Source organism: Neodiprion lecontei, chromosome 6 (assembly GCF_021901455.1).
Source record: "Neodiprion lecontei isolate iyNeoLeco1 chromosome 6, iyNeoLeco1.1, whole genome shotgun sequence".
NCBI lineage: Eukaryota > Metazoa > Arthropoda > Insecta > Hymenoptera > Diprionidae > Neodiprion > Neodiprion lecontei.
The window spans coordinates 22807640-22829570 of record NC_060265.1 but is presented as its reverse complement, the minus strand read 5'-3'; the positions used below and the strand labels follow the sequence as shown (position 1 = coordinate 22829570).

Here is a 21931-nt window from a genome sequence, read left to right as displayed (position 1 = left end):
CACGCGCAGGATATATAAGAGACAAAATGAATTATTATTGGCTCGAAATTGGGGCCTGAACTTCGTACCGTTTCTGAATTCAATTACTCGAGAGTCTCTTATTGTCGTCTTAGATAATATTCTCAGGGAGAAACGTACGACGCCCCTTGCGAAACGTTTTGCTCTGCGAGAAAGATAGACTTCGTCATTGAATCGTATGAGGTTTATCTCTGCGAGGTAATTCTGGGAAATCAATTGTCACGCGTTATCTTTTAATTAATTTTGGCTCAACATCTGCGTCCTCGTTAATTTTATTGTTATACATATATACGTAACATTTCGGTATAACGTTTTTTACATTCTTGCGACTATCAACGAGCAGGCAAATAAGATCACAATCGAAATAAAACGTGCGTGATTACGACACTCTGTAGAAAATGATCCCGCGATAAAATTATCATTACTGTCCCCCGCCCCTTCCTTAGTTATTCACGACCATTGTCAATGCCTAGTCATCGGAACAAAGAAGATCGATCACAACCCTCAGAGGTCATCTCATTACTTCAAACTGCCGCCATTACGCGAATTAAATACCATGAATGCCTCACATGGAGAGATAAGTCAGATAAGTCTTCCCCTATATGTCTTCCCTTTAGACCATATTCGTGCATATATAATATGTTGGATACGCATCTCTCGTATATAATTTTTTATAATTAAATTCGTCGATCGAGGTTGCAGAATTTAAGATTTTCTGTTTAAGAAACTAATTGTCGCCAATTGTAAGTAAATCAGCTTATGTAACTGCGACGAGCAAAATATGTAGTTGTAACGAGTGCACGGTTCTTAACTATCCTTATTTTGTACCATAATTAAAAGATATCATTTCACAGGGTACAAAGAGAGCATGAGTGTGGTAGCTGATAACATGCAGACAATCTAGTATTCCAATATGTGTTTTGCTGTTCTTTTTTTGTCGAATTTAGTCACGCCTACTATCTAAGCTAAACTTAATAACACCATTGATTACGATAATGTTCGAACTAGTCAAGGATATAGCTGCTGATGTATAAAGCATTTCATAAACATCCGTAGAAGATGTGAAATTTCCGTTATACCGCATCTGTGGATTTAGGAATCAAAAATTTTCGATTTAAAATAAGATTGAGATAAAAGTAACCGGCTGTATAATATACCATCTGCAAGGGTGAACGAAACTGATGGCTTTTTATACGCTTTTGCCGGTGAACCTTCCTGCTCGACAATATCAATTTCGCAAGAAGTTTCAATATATCAGAGAAAAATGACTCGATAACGCTTTCAGGCATTTCACGCACATTGTCCATACGCTTATATATACTCGATATAAAAAAAATCTCTTCGAACGAAATGGTATCGATATCTTCCCGCGCCTTATGCAACCTCCCTTCGCCCGTATTTGCTACTACAACTATGCAGGGGCGTAGGGTGTGCATATATTCGACCCTCGAAGCACAAGGTGGTCGACGTTTTGCGCGGAGGCTTAGAGAAGCGCAGGGATCGCACATACTTGTTGAAGTGAAAGATCGTCACGTTGCTTACGGGGTCGGGCGACTGCGTTTGTACTTACGAGCAAGTTGGGTGACTATAACAGAGCAAGGGAAGCCCTCGCGCCGCAAACTTAACCGGAGTTATCCCGCGTCCATTACATGTCCATTATGCTCTTGCAACTCAATCGTCCGTGCTTTAGACCGGCTGGTTACGCCTCGGGGTTTCTTAATATCGTACGTGAAGGCTTGGACTTAGATTTTCTCAGCCCAAGTGGTCAAGTCAAGTTCCGTCGACCGGCCGTCCGTGTAACAAGCGGATTATAAAGACGAAGGGAAGGGTAACGTGAACGACCCTCCACAATGACTTGTACCTAGATATTCAAATTTAAAATATATCAGTTATTATTCGTTGTAATTGTTTGGGAATATAGGTGCCATTAAAACTCTGGTCGCTATCGAGAGGTTGGATTAGTTATTTCTCTTCACCCACTACTTTAGATATTGTTATACATATTCGTACCATTGCATTTGGATAGGTGGTATAATTTTTTAGCATCAACCATGCAGAAGCTAACAGCTTGACGTAAATTTGGATTTTATCAAGCTTCGGTGATTGCTGATTAATTTACAGAGAGTACATGGTTCAGGATTTAGTCTTGCATAACGGGGGTGGATAAAAGTTTGATGATATATAGACGTCGAAGTGTCGCGGGCAGTGTCGTCGCATCGCGAGTAACGATTCTCTTCACAAATCCGATTTAGATTCCATCCATAGCAGAGCCTTAGAGGGGTCGATTGATTTTCCCGTAAGTATTGTAGGATTATTTGTGTAGACGATTAGATGTACAACTAGGTGACAGAATTCACTATTTGCAGTCGATAAGACACGCGCTTGTCTCGTTTACCTGTAAAACGAATTATTGCAGGTATTTGAACTTTCACAATGCACGTACTATTATCTCAATATTATATTTTGATAACGCCTAATTGGTAATCGGTGACATTTACAGTTTGTTCCCAAGAGAGCGAGTGTAATGATTCTTGAAGAAGCTTACTGTATTGTGATTCTACGAAGGTTTTTATTGTTATAGTTATTTTTTATTTTTATTGGATTTCTAGCCTGCCTGCGCGGAACTTTTGCGAAGAATCGGTGCCTGGTTACTCGAGTGAAGCTCAATAATCCATCGATTTATCGAGTATAGAGTGAACTGCGACAATGTCAGCCCTTTATAAATTTCAAATGTATCAGCCAGTTGTTGTACAAGCTAGAAATACCGATGGCTATTTTAATTCGAGATATGTCTATGCAATTGATGAAATTGAGGCTCTTTGGACGTAGAAATTATGTATATAATGTAAGTACGTAATGGCTTTGTCAAAATTTTTCACTTACGGAGTTTTTCCCTGTAGGAACAACATTGAATATTTATTTTGAAGAAGGAATAACGATTCTTCGAACATAGATACAACCTTTCGATTTCCGCTCATGAATTTTACATCTTCGTTGAAATGCGGCTAATTATTTCTTCACACAGTTGCGTTTCTACGTATGTGTGAATTGTCCGAGGTATTCACGTACAACTAATACCTTATACCAGCCGAACAGACTCAACTAAATCGCGACACGTGACAGCCGCATTCTCTTCCCGTTGATTGCAAACTTGCAGCCTGTCAAATGCTGGAATGAATTCGGTCAAACTCTTCAGCTTTATCGAAGGTCTAACACAGACACAAATAGCAAATATTGGATATCAATCACTACGGGAACGGGAGAAGTGCAAGTTTGCAATACCCAAGTAGGTTTCGTTTCAAATTAGATGCAGCGTTTGCTTCCAATCATGCGCAGATATGTGTGAACGAACTATTAATAATTACACCCGAGTAAATTGAATAACTTGGCCGGATAAGAAAAGTCACTTTTATTTCCGACGCAGAGATTCACCGTGTCAAAATGGCGGTGGGTAAATTCCTCGGGTAACCGAAGGTTAGGTCAAAGCTGAAACTTACAGGAGTCGAGAGATCCTGATTACCGAGTAACGTGACACCGCAACCACGCCCTCGAGTTACCTGGAATATACACTCGAGACACTCCAGATTAACGCTGGCGTTCCAAATTTTGAGTTCCTTTTTGTCCGCCTTGACTGGTCTCGAGGCCTCGAAAGCCCTGCGGGACCGTTCTCGAAGAGTATCCAAATCCCTCGCGAAGGCTTACTTGCTGCAGTCACGTCGTCGTACACGCTGCTTTTTCCTTCTATTCAGCCCCACCCCAACACGTTCTCTTCTCCAGGTATTGTGAGAAACGACATTATGCATGTTCGCGGTCAGTTTTTCCGCGACCCAATTTTCACTCGGCCCTTCACCTCATTTTCATCGTTCGTTTTCTTATTCTCGTTATCGTGAACGCGTCTTTGCTTCCACCAACAAGGCGAAACACTTTTGGCAATAGTCAACTTCAATCTCTCCGTTAGATGAAAAACAACATTCGTTACGTGTGCAGTGGAGAGGAATGTGATAAAATTAATGATCAGGCCAGTTTTACAGTTGAACGTACATATACAAGTTCTGTTTATTGACAATGTGCGAGCGAATTTAGAACATAATGGAGTAATTCGATTCGTGGCAGTTGTCCTTAAACGATATCGACAGTTCCCAATCTGCTGCAAGTCCGTTGCATAAGAATTCCCGGCGAGGAAATAAAATCTTCATATCAATCGGGGAGGTGGCGGGGGGTTGTCGATGAGCGATGAAACGGTCAGGTGGGTTAGTGGCCAGCCACGCGGCCAGAAGTGACAGGGTTGCATATCAATAACGAGGAATCATATTTCGACGCCATACGTGTAAGGTACACATATACGTACTCGTATTGTATACCAGACTAATGTACGGCATATACGTATCCTCATGGTACACGAATACATTAGCCGACAGCGAGCCTGTATAACGGTTCGCACACCGTATTACGGAGCCCTCGAACACAAGGTCGCATGAATGATTGTAAGCTGACGGTATGCATGTGTGAGAGACGCTGACACTGGGACAAGGGAGGCTCGATATTTGTTTGAACGGTATGCGTGGGAGCCCCACGTCGAAGACGCGGACTCACAGACGCGTGCGGGACGAGGGTGAGGTGGGGGCGCTGCCCCCCGTTCACGTTCATCCCTTCGGCGCTTTTCCCACCCCCGACACGATCCGCGGCACGGCGTCGAGCCGCCCGTCACCATGACTACGCTTTTCCGCAACGTTGTACCCCGGCCTGAATCGTGACGTCACGCAACGTCGGCGTCGCGTCGGCGTCGACGGCGCCATCCTCCACCCTACCCTTCGCCGCCCCTGCGTTGATCGCCTCGCGCCTCCGTCAGCGGCGCCGCAAAGCTGGCTATCCGAGCTTTCCCAAGATGGCAGACAATAGTTGGGCCAGCGAAGTACCGAGGCCATGAGCCACCGCGTCGCCTCCTGACGTGGTGACGTTTCCGCGTTTTCGCGTTATCGCGTCTTCGCGTTTATCGCTGGCTGGGCTGTAAGCGATCGGAATCATTTTTTCGTATACATCTTTTATCCCGAGGCTAGAAAATCGGGGTGAGCTCTATCCAGTGATCGTTTGCCTACCCCCGCAGTCTGCACAGTTCGCATTCATGCGTTTCGTAATCTCTGAACTCTGACCCGAACCCGACGTTCTCGATAGCCGTAAGCAGGAAGCTGTCCCTGAGGAATCGTGAAACATATAAAGCTACGTCGAGGAACGATTGTTTGAAAAAAAAAACCAAAAAAAAAAAAAATTAAAACTTGAGTGAGTGCTGCAAGAAGGCTTCGAATTCCCTTCCCGGTCGTTTCTGTATCCTTTATTTATTCATATTCATATCTGTCGTTATCCTGCCTCCGCAAACGTTTGACATACAGTCGAGGGGTTCCAAAATACTGAGCACCCTTCCACCTCTTTGCCCCCATTTCGTTCCTTCCTTTCCCCGCCACTCAAGTCGATAGAGAGAACGCCGCGTTATTACGCGCGGTACACTGAGTACATGTTATAAACACAAATTCTAAGCACAATAATATTATAGAACAGCATTATCGGTTTCGGCTCAGTGAAACGGTATATGTATATATAATATAATATAATATATATATATAATATATATATATAATCTATACGTATATAATACAGTTTTAACTTTACGCTGCTGTTATGCTGTTTTATGCGGCAGAGATATCGATTGCATCTGATAAAAGTTGACCTGCAGTCGAGGCCTTTTTCCGTGTAGGTTACACGCAGTTCAATGCGTGTTTTTTTCCATGTTCGAGTCAATCCCAGTTATAGTAATTATACGTAGAGCTGTGCTCGTTAGAAAAGAAGGGAGATGGTGGATAAGATCTAGTTGAAAACGGGTGTACATATTATCTATTAGTTGATGACATATACAATCTATCGCTGATTATTCACTCTATAAATCTAATCCTTTAACCCCTTAGCCGCGGCTAAATCCTGCAGGATCTAAAAACAACCAACCCACTTCACGATGAAACACAGTGACAAAAACTGACCAGAGATGACGAGTCCGTGATATCGGGACAATTAATGATGGACGTGCCGATAGAGAGTGGAATAAATGGCGTCAAAGTCGACGCTGAGCATGTTTCGTTGTAAATTAATCACATTACATTCGTTATGTAAATCCGTAGTGAATTAAACCGGGTACCAGTGCCCTTCTTTCAAAAGTACGTCAGTGGTTTTTCTAAACTAAGATCGACGACTACCGAAGGGCTTATCAGTGGGATGTAAATAGTTATAGTGGTGAGTAGATGTTTTATTGCATAACTCGCGTACTTCATATGTAGGATTCATGTGCGTTCGTGGATTTGCTCGCCATCGTGGACGGCTTGTCGCGATTCGCCGATATCGTAGCTTAGTTTGCACGCGCCAAGAGAACGAGGAATATGATAGAAACTGCACTCAGCACCGACCTTGTATTTCTGACCTTTAAGCTCGCCTTTTCGAGCGTCGCCTGAAGCGTTCGGTATACCCCGGGGTCCCGGCTTCCTGACCCAACCCTTTAGTGAAATAAAATTAGAGGAAAAGTGAGTACAGAAAATTTCTGCCTAAAGGAAATCATCTCGATGACTTTTAAATTTGAATTTATAAACGCCTAGTTCCATCGCCACCATAATTCAACTACGTTTTAAGGTCCTTGGCTATAGTATACGGATCATAAACGTATCGAAAGAAAACTTGATCGTTTTACACTGCCTGTTCTTCGAATTTTCTTGGCGCCAACTTGATCGTTGTACATAAATCGTTCAAGTATACCACTGAAATATAAAGTATACCCACAGGAGCTACTAATTTCGAGTCTTTGCCTGGCATCTTGGCTTTGCGATATAATCGGTAGTCCTACAGTCCATCTTTCTTTTAAATTCACCTTTTCCACCCGCCCGACGCCATTTATCACGTTTTTTATACAAGTGGGTAGGCTGTTTTTTTTTTTTTTTTGTTTTTTCTTTGTTTCGGACAACATTTGAGGGTAGAAAATAGTTTTTACAGTCATTTTCTGCGTCACGATGGCCGCTCAAAAGAATGCATAACATAAATTTAAATACGACGATCGGTTTCCTATTCGAACTCCACGGACGATTTTCTTCTTCTTTCTTTTTATATTAGCAAGTGAACGACGATCGAGCCCTTGATCATGGACACCCTGTGGAAAACAACGTTGTAATTACCACCAACGTGAACTATAAGTGTCGAGAATATACATATACATAGATATATATATATATACCTGCAAAGTGTAGCTCTTTGTATAACGTGTCTAAAGTATTGACCGCCGCTGCAGGTTTAGTACGTACACAATATCCTATATCACCGCATTTATTCGCTGTACACGCGTTTCCGTCACGAATGGAAACTGGCGTAGGTGGGAGAGTTCCCGTTGGTCAATAATATCCCGGGTGTTTTTTTTTTTAACCGGACTACTTATCGCGAGGCGTTGTAAGTCTTCCCGAAGTTCCCTCATTCGTTGCTTAAACGTCCCGTCAACCTCTTGCGCTTATTGCCCGATGACTAAAATCTATCGTGTCCGATAAGCCGATCGCATATTACACGCTCGGCTCGATCAGCGTATAGATTCTTTGTTAACCTGCAGGCCGGTCACCGATTCAGGTATAACGCTTACCAGAAGGACTTCTGTATTCCTACGTCAAAGTGTAATTCCCGCTTGTCGATACGTCAGATCCAGGTCTCAGCGAAACGTCGCCGAAACTCGAGACATCGACACCAATTCGTGTATTACTCGCTTCGGATAATCCTCTCTCTCTCATCCGCAAAATGGAATTTCGTGAAAATATCTGACGCGGATCAGTTTCGTTAAGGTCAGAGTTTGCGGGGTAAAATTATGGCCTATCAGTTTACGGCATTTTGTCATTGTCAGAGAAAATTGATAAGTTCCTGTTAATTGTTTCTGAAAATATCGAGTTCGGTCCTTTGACTCGTGTATAGTTATTGAAAACAATTTATGCCATAATTAACTACCCTTCACATTTCCGCGCAGCTGAATACATTTCGAAATGTATGATTTCGCGGCGACTTTCGTCCGATTGTATGAAATTATCCAGCTCTCAAGGTCCGGGAGTAAATGTAATTTAAATGAAGCATACGCTTCGTACCTGCACGTTACGTTTCTGATTTATGATCTCGTCCCGTTTTTAGATCCACGCAAATTCGCACACGTAGTTTTCTGCGTCGAGTTTCTTTTGATTCCCCTCGGTAAGTTCAATGAATCTCTCCGCGTAATACTTTCGTACAACGCAGCTTCGTCACGTGAATAATTAACTCACAAATTACAGCCAAGAGAGAGCTACTAAATCGGCAAAAGTGAACTGACGGACCGGACGCCTCAGAGGCGGAAAGAGGCAAGTTCGCAATCATTCTCTACCTCTTCTTATACCGCGATATTATGCGGTAAGGGTGGCTCACCGCGGACCGAAGATTTCAAGGATATTAAACGAAGATTAGCCTTTCACTTCGCTAGCTGTCTAGATTTTCGGGAGATGAAAAATTCCACATTCCATTCAACCGGGTCAGATTTTTTTTCTTTCTTCTCACCCCAATCCTCGATCTCCCTCTCTATATATTTTTTCCTTTTTCTGCGGAATTGGCACTACAAATTGGCTGCTGCAGAGCGCACCTTGTTGTAGCTTCCGCAAGCCCTCTGTCTTTTTTTTTTTTTTTATTTCTTCCACGTACGAGTATACCCATAATTGCTATAATCGCAAGTGGGTTGATTCAGTGCGACAGTTGAGATCCGTTAAACTTGATCCGGTCGGTTCGAAGTTTCATCGACCAATGACTCTCTAAAACTTTTTTAATCCCACAACGCGCATCGTCAGAAGCATTCGACTCGCGAAATTCTCTCTGATAACAGATCCATCGCTCCCGTTGATCTCGTCGATCAGTTTCGACCCATCCAACTTCACCGCATGATATTTGCTGTACGGAAATTATATTCAACTTTGATCGTAGAAAAACGGCGCTCTTTTGACGATAGATTTCACGTATCGTAACTTTGGTTTAATCGTAAAAACGTTTTGTGGAATAAAATTTCATTCGTTGTCGCTACTTTCACAAGAAAAGAACCCGAGGTGTTCCTCATCGATTTACTTCATTCTGTGATGTATTCTAATACATCAAAGAACAGTAAATATGTATTTTATTATACGCTACTCCAGAAAATTATTTCTCAGGTTTTTTCGATAATGACTTAAAGTTTTTTTGTTTTTGATAAAAACCAAATGGACATTATTCACCATCAACACACTTTAACGTGCGCGGTATTTTTATCCTCAGGGATTGCATCCCTTTTTTCGGGCTAAAATATGGGGGTGGTATACACCCTGTAACGGCTGAATCGGGACGTGAGAAAAATACTCGTCTAATGTTTTTTGATGTAATAAAATATATCACAACATAAGTAAAAACGTATGCGTATCCACTCGAGAAATATAAAACAATTGACGTATTCGATGTACACTGCTTACGAATATTACTGTACTTGGAAGGGATTAAGCAGTCAAATATGCTAGATCAGTGATGCCTACCCTCAAATATTCTGGGCAGAATAAATTCGCACCTCTGATCAATCGGTCACCTAAATTTTACCCCATTCACGACCCTTGCCCAGCGCTATTCTTGCCACACTAAAATGTCCCGGGATTCGCGAAGAAATAGGATCCCACGGGATTAAACTCGGATCCTTAATCAGATCAATCAATCTGCGAGACGTATATCGGTTAAGCAGCCATCGACGTAGGGTAATATGCTGGTGTAGTAGTTGGGGGAAACGTTCTTGAAGAGCGAAACTGTGAAAGACTTTAAGCTTGGATAGATACGCGTTATATTGGCAAGCGCTTGTGAGATAACGGAGTTCGATCGAGTCCTGCGACAGGGCAGCATAACCCATCTGTCATTCGATCCTCTCCCTTATCTTCAATAAAATATCCAACGGGATTCGTTGGCAACATTGATGTAGGCGCAAAAAATGCTTATCTTTATTCTCGACGTTTTTTGTTTGCATCAACCATTCACCCACTCTATTCAATCGGTGCAAAATGTCTGCAAGTAGAAAACTCGATGCTCGTTACCAAACAACTTTAAATGTATGCATATAATGTGTCTGAAAACAAACAATTTCCCCTTGCGTTGGCGAATTTTGAAATTTGTACCTTCTACCTTTGATCAGGATTGTGAAGAATCAGATGTATATTAACAAAATTCAGTCAATTCAATGAAATTCATATACAAAAATAACAGGGAAAAATAGAAAACTAGCGTGTTTTTAAATGCTTTCGATTTATTTATAATAGTAAATGAACTTTATAATAATTGAGGATCACAAATTAATGTGCATATAATACTGGAATCATTTAATCTATTTATCGCTATAACTTACGAAGCCTAATTGATAATATTAATATTTTAAACATGGTCGTAAGTATCAGTATTATCATAGCGATCGTAGTGACTCAAACGTTGATTTGTTCCGAACTTTTTTTCGCGATGGTTAAATTTCAATCTTTAAGAAACGTGTTCATAATGTCGCACTCCTTGTAATACCGTGGTTTTGAGTTTACATCAGAGAAATAACTTCGCAATGAGTTGTACCAAGAAATTGTTTCTATTATCTTTTATTCTTTATCATACTTGCCCTATAGATCTCGTATCGCGTTAGCCGAAATATGCGCAGGGCACATCGATAGCCGGCTATATTAATCGATTCGCGTTATAAATAAACTTCGCTTTGTACGTAGCACGTATTCTGTGATGCCGGCATGACCGCGCTCGACTAAAGCGCTGTCTGCATAGCGTGAAGTGTTATACCTACTTATTATCCGTAGTGTTAATAATACATGAGGTACAAGGTAGGAAAAAATCGAAGATAAAAAAATAAAAGAAAAAAAGCACAATAATAACGTCACTAGGATAAATAATGAGTAGAAGTTTTTTTCGCTGAGAATAATCCCAATTCAAATATTTAATCGATGCAGCGACACATCAATTATAAAACTGTCCGGTAAATATTTGATATAACAAACGATACCGATTGCAAGTGATGTTTTACAATTGTGTCAAGCGACATCTACCCGCAGTCAATTAATTAATATTTGGTAAAAAATTTCGCCAGTCGCGTATCCGTTTACCGTTTCACCTTTTTGGAATTATTTTGCACCCACTCTGCAGCTTCTGTATATCGACCGCATGGTCGGTGTATTTCGTCTCTTGCACGATAGTTACACGTTACATGTATACACGTATATTTATACTTGCGCGTTGTGTATAAGTGCAACGCAATCAATAAAACAGGCTCAGAGTCTATTCAACTTCCATTAGCGAACGGGGCCTCGTTAAGCTCATGCTCGGCAATCGTGAATTTCTGCTCCTTCGGAGCAGGGATGAAAGCTGCAAACTGATTATACCCACCTATATGCCACGATTTTGAAGTGCTCATTGTCAGTCAACAGATTGCTCGAGTCTTGCCCACCTGTGGCAGTGGCGCTTTGATACTTATCGGAAGAGCGTTTGAATCATGCGTTAAAGTAACTTGCGTGGCTGGAAAAATAAATTGTAATTCGTACGTTTCTATTGATTTCCCGGGCTTCGGACGATCATTTAATCCGGAGTTGTTCGCGCAGCCATTGCGCTGCAGCGTACCTCGACAGTTTTAACATGATTTACTGAACAAAGTAAGGAATAGCCGTATCATCACCCTAAAGAAGTACAGCACCTCTGTAAAGCGCGCTGCGACAGTGAAAACTTTTGCGTAACGTCGGAGCGACGGAACAAGTTGAAAGTCGATGGATTCAAAGTGAGGTAGAAAGATGGATAACAACGGAGAAGAATCTTTGACCTCGCTGTTAACTGCCTGCTTTTTCCAACATATTTCTTACTCCGCGGTACTCTTTGTGAAATATTCAACTTTCTTACGTAATCGTGGTTGATATTCTTATAGTCAGTTGAAAACAAGTTTTCCTCTACGAATGTATGTTGTTCATATTTTCGAGATGTGTTTTCGCGTACTTCCTGTTTCCGCAACAACTGTTCCGAAGTAGAGTGCAATCCTCTATAACAACAACAACAACAACAACAATAATAATAGTTTAAAAAAATAAACTCACCTCGAATTTATTGCCGACTGGTTACAGGAGGATAAATTAAATTCCTGCAACACTAGAAAGGTCAGCTGACCAGGCGGGTGACAAATAACAAATCAAATCCGATTCCCTTGACGCTTTTACCGGGCACTAGGCTGTAAAACAACAATGCCCAATGAGCCGCGCAGAAACATGGAATCGCGTTACGTACCTGCTTGGTTAAAATGGTCGACTTTCCTTTTCTCAACTTTTATCCCGAATCGATAAATCTGCTAAGGCTAACGGTTCTGAATCGTGTCCGATACTAGAAGGCGTCATGTCGACGATCGACGATTGTATTTACGGGCACTTTGAGTATTTGCGATATGAATTGTCGCGATTGGAGAGGCGTCTTGTTTCCCGATACTTCGGCCAAGTTTCAAACGTCCGATGCATCGCCGCGTCAGTCAGCGTTGTACAGGCGTTGTGTCGGATAGTGGAAAAGTGGGAATTAATGTAGGTCACCGCGGCGGACGATCCTGTAACCCCAATCAATACCATACGTTCACCCCAAGTTGGGTCGGCTGTAGGGTTGGGTCAAGTGGGTCGGACGTGCAGGCAAAGGTCGAAACTAAGCTGATTTTTATCCGTTATTCTCGCTGCAGCTTCGTTCAAACGCCTCTCGCAGCCCCTTGTCTTCCCTTTTCGCCCTTGGAGCCAGTCGCCGTCACTCCGCTGATTATACGGCTTGTCCTCATTCCGCGTGGCCCAGGCTTGTGTCGCAAATACGTTGCAAAGAATTCATTCTCACCCGCCGAAAGGTCAAGAAACCCCGCAGGTCAAGTGGGGACGATGATGTATTCCGAAGGATGTCAAGTTTTGGCACGAATCATTCGGTATGATCGACAACGCCTCTTAATTACCGTCAAACTGCACAAGACGTGTACCATTTTGACGTATCTTAGAATATTTAAGCACCAATTACCATAATTTTGATCGAAATTTGCAGGAATCGATTCATCGTGGTTTTTGGTAGGTATTATACACGTACTTGAAAAGTAATCCAGAATCGGACAGCTTTTCTCTGCGAACTAAAATTCGACGTTCGGTCAGTGTGTTTCGTATACTACGATTTTTTATTAACTAGACGAGTCATATATCGTTGGTCTGACTTTATGATCTGCGCTTGAGCCGTTATTGCGTTTGGCAGAATACCGGGCGGAAAGGCTAGAAGTAGTAAATCTCTTTAAAGTCAACAAAGTTCTTTATTTTTTCGGCTGAATGGGGAAGTCCAGGGTGCTCCCAAACTCATCAGGCGCTTGTCAAGTGAGACATGCTTCTATAGCGGGTCTCTGTCCGGATTTTTTCATTATCAAAGCGAGGTGAAAAGCTTTTTTAAAACGGCCAACGTCTTAGGAACAAAAGAGAATAGAGAAACGACGACTGTTTCCTCACTGCTCGCGGTTCAACGGCGATTCGGCGTGAATCTTTCGTCGAGAATGGTTTTGACAGTTACTGAATGAGACCAGCATCTGGAACCAAGTGTATTTCCGCTTTTCGCCTTCCTCGCGACACTTTCTTCTCTACTTTTCGCTGTCCTGCGCGACATTTTCACAGACAAAAGAAAAATGGAAAGGGCGTAATAATGCAGCTTGTGTTAATCTAATAATTTCACCCCCGTTTTCGACAACGGACGTAACGCCAAGACAAAGGGCTATTTAGTTGAGGACTCCGAGCAACTTTGCTCGCCGGATACGCACGGGGGCGTTTATTTGCCTATCGATGTTGCGTCCAATGAGATTACATAAATTGAGCTTTAACCTACTGCTGCAGGCAAGCGTCGTGCAGGGAACAGAGGAGCTTGAAAGCCTTGGTTAATTATACGATTATCGATTTTACCGACGATCTCGTGGACGCGTCTCTAGCTGTACCTACAATTCTCGAACAGGTGAAAGGCGAAAGGGTGAACGAATACAGTCGAATCGATGATTGCGGAAAGTAGGTACTAATTAGCTTCGGTTTCAACCTTCCTGCGTTTGACGACTTTGAAAGAAAGAAAGTCGATCGGAGGAGTAGAAGCGAGTCGTTCTTGCAACAATGCAGGGGAAAACAGTTTGTTTCGTTGAACGAATTCTTTCTACTCCTTCGCCATTCATATCGGCCTGTGAAGTTTTCTTTTCATCTTATTGTCCGTGCCCGATGCACAATGACGTAGATACAGCGCCGCGGGTAAGCCTGACACTTTTCTATTCAGGTACATCGCTCTTTGTGCCGAGTTTGTTGGTAGGTGTGCACGTATCCTATTCCACGTTTATCCGGAAAGGAAGAGGAAGCGATCTGATCACTGTTTTCATTCTTTCTAATGGCCACCTCGGTGAATCGCTCGGCAATCTGATACGTCCGAAAACATTCCGCGACTTTGGTCCTCTGCAAAACACCGACGATTCCCACACGGCTTTAAAATTCCCAAGACTGAAACTAGGATTCGGAAAAAATGTATTACAAGCCCTTCTTACCGAGAGTTTCGCGATCGAAATCCTCTGGATATTATACCTACGTGGCTCAGCATTTGACTCACGGAGATTGCTGCAAAGGTGAGCTACTTGCGGGGAACTTTCATTGATTAAAAGTTTATGGTAATACCAATTCCACCTCACAGATTCGGTTGAAATTGCTCTTTTATCGGGGGGACAAAAATTTGTTTGCGTATATGCGATTATCCGACAAATTTCCTATAGCAATACTATATGAAAGACAGATATATTTAACCCCGGTATAATCAAATTCTCAGCATGTCGCGTGTTCAATAAAGGAACGTCTGTAAAGTTGATATAAAATTCCAGTAATTTTTGTTTAACCAATAACTGTACAGGTCTGTTTAATTACACGGAAGAAAAATTGAAAATCGATGTTTTACGCGTGTGTCAAACTTGCGGCAAATCGTTCACCCGCGCTTGAAAACAAGGGTATAAATTTTCCGAATAAATAAATCCTACGGAATAAAATCATGCCGCAACAACAAACCTTGGACCACGGTTAAGGGTCCTCGGCCGTCGTCAAGGTAACGACGAAATTTCGAGATACAACCTCGGGGCATGAATACCGAAGGAAAACGAAGCTGAACGACGGAGGAAACGGCGAGGTTCTCCACCTATCTTGCCTGCCTGCCTGCCTGCCTGCCTGCTGGCCAAGGCACGAACACACATACAGGAGGAACCCGCAATGCGGCACCGCTTCGGTAGGTATACCAAGCCGTGACGGGAGCCTCCGAAGCGTGCAGAGCGAGCCCTGGACCTCGATTCGAAAGAGTTTCGGTGGGTAAAATTTTTGGGAAAACTTAACGTCGGAAGTATCGTTGAGGGTACGAACCATGCAGCCGGCTTGCGCATCGGTTCGCGACACCGGTTTCTGCTTCGAAGGTAGTAGACGTGCCGCGGTACCTGGTGGAGAAATAATTTCCCGTATAGCCTTTCGTGTAACACTGCATAATGTTGGCTGGCTAGAAAAATCAATAGCACACACAATACTCGAGCGTACACCTACCCGTGGCACCAACCTGGCATTTTACCTCCAAGTGGACTGTTCAGTTATTTACCACAAAAATTTGCCATGCCTCGGGTTACACGCAAATACGCCGTGTCCAAACTATTCTCGCTATTCGTCGATAATTTTCCATGCAGTCGACGCGTTTCGGCTCTGTGGATAAGCGAATTTCTTGTACGAGTATGTTACGTCAGGGTATCACCGCGTAATTTTAATCAGAGTATTCTCGTCTATTGGCCCGTGCCTCAGATTCTGCAATTTACTGTCACTCGCCTTGTTAACGCTTGTTCGCTTCCATAATTGAGAGAAAATTTCATTCCCCTGTTTTCTGATCATTATCCCTCGAGGATGATATCGCGTCGTTATCCATATTTTACACTGGTAAACGGGTTTCTACACATATATTCACGGGTTAAAGTGATAATTTATTGTCACGTAAAAAATTGTTTGTTCGTCGGTATTTTTTTTGTTTTTATGCAAATGATTGCAGAAATAATAAACAATGTTTGGTAAGACCATAAGAGCGGTTTTCTCGACGATGAAATGATTACAGCAACGCTACTGACCACGATCTGCAAAGACAAACGAATACCTATTTATTTGAAATAGTAGTTCAATTCTTACGTGGATGTGCGTGCAATTGATTATGAAAAAATTGTGGTTTATTTGTTATACCGAATGACAATGACTGAATTGTAATCCGTCTTATTTATCGTCATTTACGTGAAACAATGTAGCGTTCCTAAAATACTAGCCCAATTACAGGTTGTTAGATATTAAAAGACCGCGAGGTATCGCGTATGCCGTTCGTGGAATAACGTAGATTACTCAAAGGAAAGTTGAAGCCAAATTTTCTAACAATTGAAAAAAAAAAAAAAATTATTAGTTCTGCATCGCAGTCCCTAAAACTGTAATACTCTAGTCTTTGCAGTATTAAAGAAATGTTTGAAATTAAAAAAAAACGCACTGTAAATGGGACGGTTTATTAAATATCTGCTGAAAACCACCGTCATAGAAACGGGTACTTGGAGTATGGAAAACACTCGTGAAAAAACGCGTAAAACCTTCTCGCGTCGTATAAAAGTAATTCCCTACGCAATTGCGTCGAGGAAAACGCCGGGGTTTGCCGGGGAGTGCCATCTAGGAGATATAACCTTGGCCCAGATTTTGGTATAATGAGAATTAGCCCTTTTCGATTTGCCGTGAAGTCAAAGTTGCTGTCCTTGAGACAGGGATAGAATCCGCTTAAGCACTACTCGGTGCAGGTGTCAAAGTTTATACGGTGGTTTATAATCGTACTAATAAGCTCATTAATTAACCGATCCTTATACGGAGCGTACGAGTTACTTTGCGATAAGTCACGTCATGCGTTATCCTGATTTATTAAGGTCATATTCGTGAGGACGGATGTGGATGTCTCCAATCCGGCTTCGTTAAAAGTAAAAAAAAAAAAGAAAGAAAAGAAAACAACAACTATAATTTAGCATTTCGATTCTTCGCTTACGCAGCGAATCGCCTTGAGATCCGATGTATTTGATCTCTTGGAAACGCGATCACTTCTTTCCTTTCTATCTCGTGAATTTCTACTCTCCAAATACTATCCCGCAATCATTGTAGAATTTGAGTCGTATTCCACACCCTTTACCACCCCAATTACGCTTCGTGACAATCGTCACGTGTTGTGCCCGATGTTGAGGTAGCTGACAGCGTTTCCGGTTGGTCGTAAAGCCGTCCTACAGCACGCTCGATTAATGACATCTTATACAAAACACTTTAAGATTACGCGAAAAGACCCGCCAACAACCGCGATCCGAAGCTTTCTCCGTGTGTCGAGAAACGAAGGTCGCGTAGTCAAAATATGTATGCCATAAAACTCGGTAGGGGTTCACGTTACGAGAGGATCCCTCGGAGGAGTTACGGTAACGAGATTGACGCTTCAAGGATGTGACGGTTCGGATCGGGGGATGCGAGGCCGAAAGCTACAGCAGCCTCGTGCGTATAGGGCGATTGAAATTCTACCGGGAATTCCAGAGAGAAGGTATAAAGCTCGGCGTGTGTGAATACTCGGGTAGATACGCGACACACCTATATTCACAGCATAATTGGGCATTAGCTAATCGACTCTCCTCTTTGTCCAGCGTGAGGGCTGGTTCTCGTTTTCAATCAACTGAGAGGCTATTTTCATTAAAACTACCCTGCAAGACTTTGCGGGACTTGTTGCGTGGGTATAAGTGCAGCGTATTTGTAGAATCGTTGCAACGGCGATATTGCTGGTTAATATTGCGAGAGAATGGACAAACGCAGTGCTTCGATCGGAAATGATTTACTCATTTCCGGTTCCTACACCAGCGAAAATTCTGTTTTTTTGCAGTAAGACGTAAAACGGCCACCGTCATATGTTTGGAATAGCTTTCAACGGAGCGAGACGACGACGGTCTTAATTTGACAATACATGCATTAACTCCGCGTTTATTACGAGGGTAATTTTCGGAGCTTATAAAGAGTGGCGCACGCGAACTGGGAACGACTCGTGGGCAGACGACTAAGCGAATCAGTTAGAGAGCGAACAAAATCGTCTTATACGTTCTGCGCAAGCCTATACCTGTGTGGTCGTCACTCTTGTGAGTCGTGTCGTGTCGAGTCGGAGTCTATATAGAGAGCCTTAGGTGTCTGTGCGTGAGATAATAAATATGAGAATTAATTCTTTTGTTGTAATTTAAGTTCTCCTTATTCGCATGCCGTGAAATAATATACTTATATGTATTAATAAGCTTTTCCTCTGGGAATTACGTGTGTATCGACCGTTGAAAACTTCTTCGATTTTCATCCAACTTCGCAAAATGGTATACATGGTTTGGATTTTGTGTATTTTTCTTTTTACTCAATTAATGCCACAATTGAAACGATTAAGAAATGAACTATGAGTAATTATCAAGCGGTGCTAACAATGTAAAATTTTGTTTTCTCAAAGAAAAACGTTGCACTTGTGTCTATTAATGTTACATAAAAATTGTATCGTTATGTTGCAGGTAAATAACTGTACTTGGAGTCCGGACTATGATAATTCGGACAATAGATTGATTCCACTCGCCGCTTCATGTATACGTAAGTAACAATACGTCGACTAAGCTTACATCTTTATTATTGTGGAGAAACTTCATAAATAACGAATGAGAGAACTTTTTCATTACGGTCAGTGTTAACTTCCGAGCTCCTTCCAAAGAAAACACCGGAAAGTCTGGATGCATGGTGCACATGACAACAGCGTCGCAATTACAGTTCGAGCAGCCCCATTATAATTTATCAAACTATCGGTGTTATAATAGCATTAAATTACAAGGCTGCATTATCGTCGGCGTAATATTAATTTCCCATAGCCGCAGCCACGTACAGGCGTAATAAGCGTTCTCGCGTATAAATTGGCGTTAGTTACTGCGCCCTGCTACCGTCGTTCACCATCCAAACATCGGGGTTTACAAACTGTGCAAGAAATTTGAATACACTCCGAATCACTCCTACGTATCGTGTATTTTACACAAAAGTAATGTTCGACATTTAGTCCATATGCGAAGCCGTATCACCCGCAGATCAGCGTCGATTTGTCATCGCTAGACATCGTGGCATGTGGATGCATGTACCGGTGTACAGGTATAAGCTACGGCGAAATAACGAACAGCAGCGCAGAGTCTGGACCAAGGTCAGTGATTATTGTTGATACCGAAATTGAGCTATGCACTTGAAGCCTCACGGACTTGAGATCGCGAGTAGTCCTTCGTCCAGTCGTAGTGAGTTAATATCTTGCATCCGTTTCCATTAAAATACACCAAGTACTCGCAATTACGGGACTGACAAAGCTCCGCATACACGTGACACAGTGTACGTCGTGAATTTACGTTTCACTCGACTTCCAGACTGCCTTGATGTAAACATGTTAAGAGACTCGCGTAGGAGTGCATTATTGGCCGTAAGACACCGCCGGTCTGCTCTCTCGAAAGGTTCGTTCGGATGTCATTTTTTCCGATGAAACAGGGGCGTGGAAAAACCCGAAGGGAAATAGAAAAGCTAACTCGAGTCATGTTCGCCACGTATTTGCATCTCGTGTGTGTCAAGCCTCGCGACGTGATCCGGCATTCGCCACTCGAGCCACTTTTGCCTTCACGAAAGATCCTCGAGAGACAAAGATTTCGAAAAATTGGCCTACCTAGAACGCCGTTGGGTTAGGATGTGTATACATATGTAACGGCGTCTGAATGAGTTTTGCGGAAGACGGTGTCGCTGCTCGATGTACCAACCAAGAATTTTCTCTGTAATTTGCCAGATTGCGTCACGGCGATGAAAATTATCCTACGTGCCGGAACGCCTGGCTTTGAACCTCTCGAAATTCCTTTAAAACGTGGAAGCGACTCAAGACTTCCGCTTTCAAACACCCGCCACTCGCCTTGCAGAAATACCTTCTGTCTGGGGTTACCATAGAACTCGTTTTCTCGCAGCGAAAATTGTCCCAGACAGAGTCACGTGTACGAATTGGTGCCAATTTTTCAATCAAGGTGCACCGCGTCAAACCAAATCGCTCACACATCAACGACTACGGACACCGCGTAACGAGTTCCGAGACGAACTCGATTCGCGAATGACCAAGTCCTGGTACTCATTGACAGTTAAAAATGAGAATTTTACCGGTAAATTGCTTAATCCACTCACGGAAGCTGTTAAGCGAGTCGTCATTTTTAAAGAGTTTGAAGAAATAATCATTGTGGAACTTGACTTCTTCTTTCTTTGCCTTTTGACTGCAACGTGTAGAATTCAGTTTCATCGACTTTGTTCAATATTTATCGTAAAAGAAACTGCTAACCAGCAAATCCTCTTCTCACACTTTATTCCAGGAAAAACAGTCGCGATTGGATTTCCTTGCAGTGGCGTCGTACATGTGCGTAGGAGTACTTGAAACAGGATAAAGCGCGTGGGCGTTGTTTCAACCTTCGTGTATTCTCTTTCTCTCTCCGTATTCTTATTCTCTACATCTCGGTCTTCTTATTTCAAGCCATTGAAACGTCAAGAGGCAGTGTCAGTTAGCTTTCATAACTTTAGCGGGAAGGCTAGATGGAAGACTGGCTGAAAGGCCCTCTTTTATATTCTTTGATCCTTTGAAACTTTTACTTCGCCAATGTCTAAAGCCTCCAGTGTTTCACTACGCTACTCAATTAGTCGAAAGCTCCGACTGTGGAACGTTTTGATCCTGCGTAATCGTTGCCGCGCGAGACGTCAGCCGATATTCTTTCAATTGCTCGCTCTCCTCTCATTAACCGGGACCTTCAGTCATCCCCGGTTTCACTATTCCACAAGTGCGGAATCCTCGAGACCGATACTTATCCCTGCAATTATGCATCTCTCAAGTTCACCTCGCGCGCTAAATTCGATTTCCAAAATTTTTTTCACCACGTCGCAACCCTTCGTTAGAGCAAATAGATTTATTTGGCACAATTTTCCACCCCCATATGGGCGTAGTGGCAGAGTTTTGTCGCACAGTTGTTGGCCCTTCCTCGACTCATGGCCAATGCCATTCAAGGCCTCGGTCATTCATTCGACGTAGTGACGTCACGCTCAGGCGGAAAAGGGCGTGGTCTGTTACGTTTCGGTTTACCCCCGAATCTCTCTCTCTCTCTCTCTCCCTCTCCCTCTCTCTCCTTCTCTCTCTCTCTCTCTCTCTCTCTCTCTCTGTCTCTCTCCACCTTCTTTGCCATCCCTTCCCCAACCGGAAGAAGGCTGCAGGGGTTGGACTAGTAATCGATATCCCCGGAATTCCTCCGGTGCCCGCGTCCCATTTTCCTATCTTCAACCGCCGGGGATTCCCGTAACAAACTTCTGACTTTCGCACGGTTCCGGATGACAAATCCAATTAATCTTATGGCCATTGTCCGTGAGACTCACGGATTTTGTCTCGATAGATACATTATAACCACTGGTTGTATTTGATATATTTATTTATTTCTTTTTTTTATTTTTAAAACACATTTTTATTTGGTTGTAATTTCTAATTTCGGAGCTAAATAAATGTTCGCCGTGTATGTAGGTGGTCTGATCAGTGGCACTTGATTCCTGCAAAAGCCCCTGAAGTATCTTCGGCGACACGCCGCGAATTTGACTGCGTTAATTTACCGCCGCTTGACTTTGCCTGCGTAATTATCCGGACCCCATCGATCAAAGGGAAATATCCCTCTCAGAGGCTCGAGCTAATCACGGGGAATGGAGAGGCTTGTGGAGTT

The 21931-nt window shown here is 42.7% G+C and overlaps 1 protein-coding gene across 8 annotated transcripts in view; it reads left to right on the top strand.

Moving 5' to 3' along the window:
• LOC107217122 (sodium channel protein para) overlaps positions 1-21931 on the top strand; it is a 66477-nt gene that overhangs the window by 6494 nt on the left and 38052 nt on the right. For 7 of the 8 annotated variants that reach the window (XM_046744309.1, XM_046744308.1, XM_046744311.1 and 4 more), the window contains exon 2: positions 18698-18773. The gene's annotated coding sequence lies outside the window, so the exon portion shown is untranslated. Of the gene's footprint in view, positions 1-4925; positions 5599-5975; positions 6298-18697; positions 18774-21931 lie in introns of those variants that run through there. The other variant, XM_015654497.2, reaches the window with a different exon arrangement.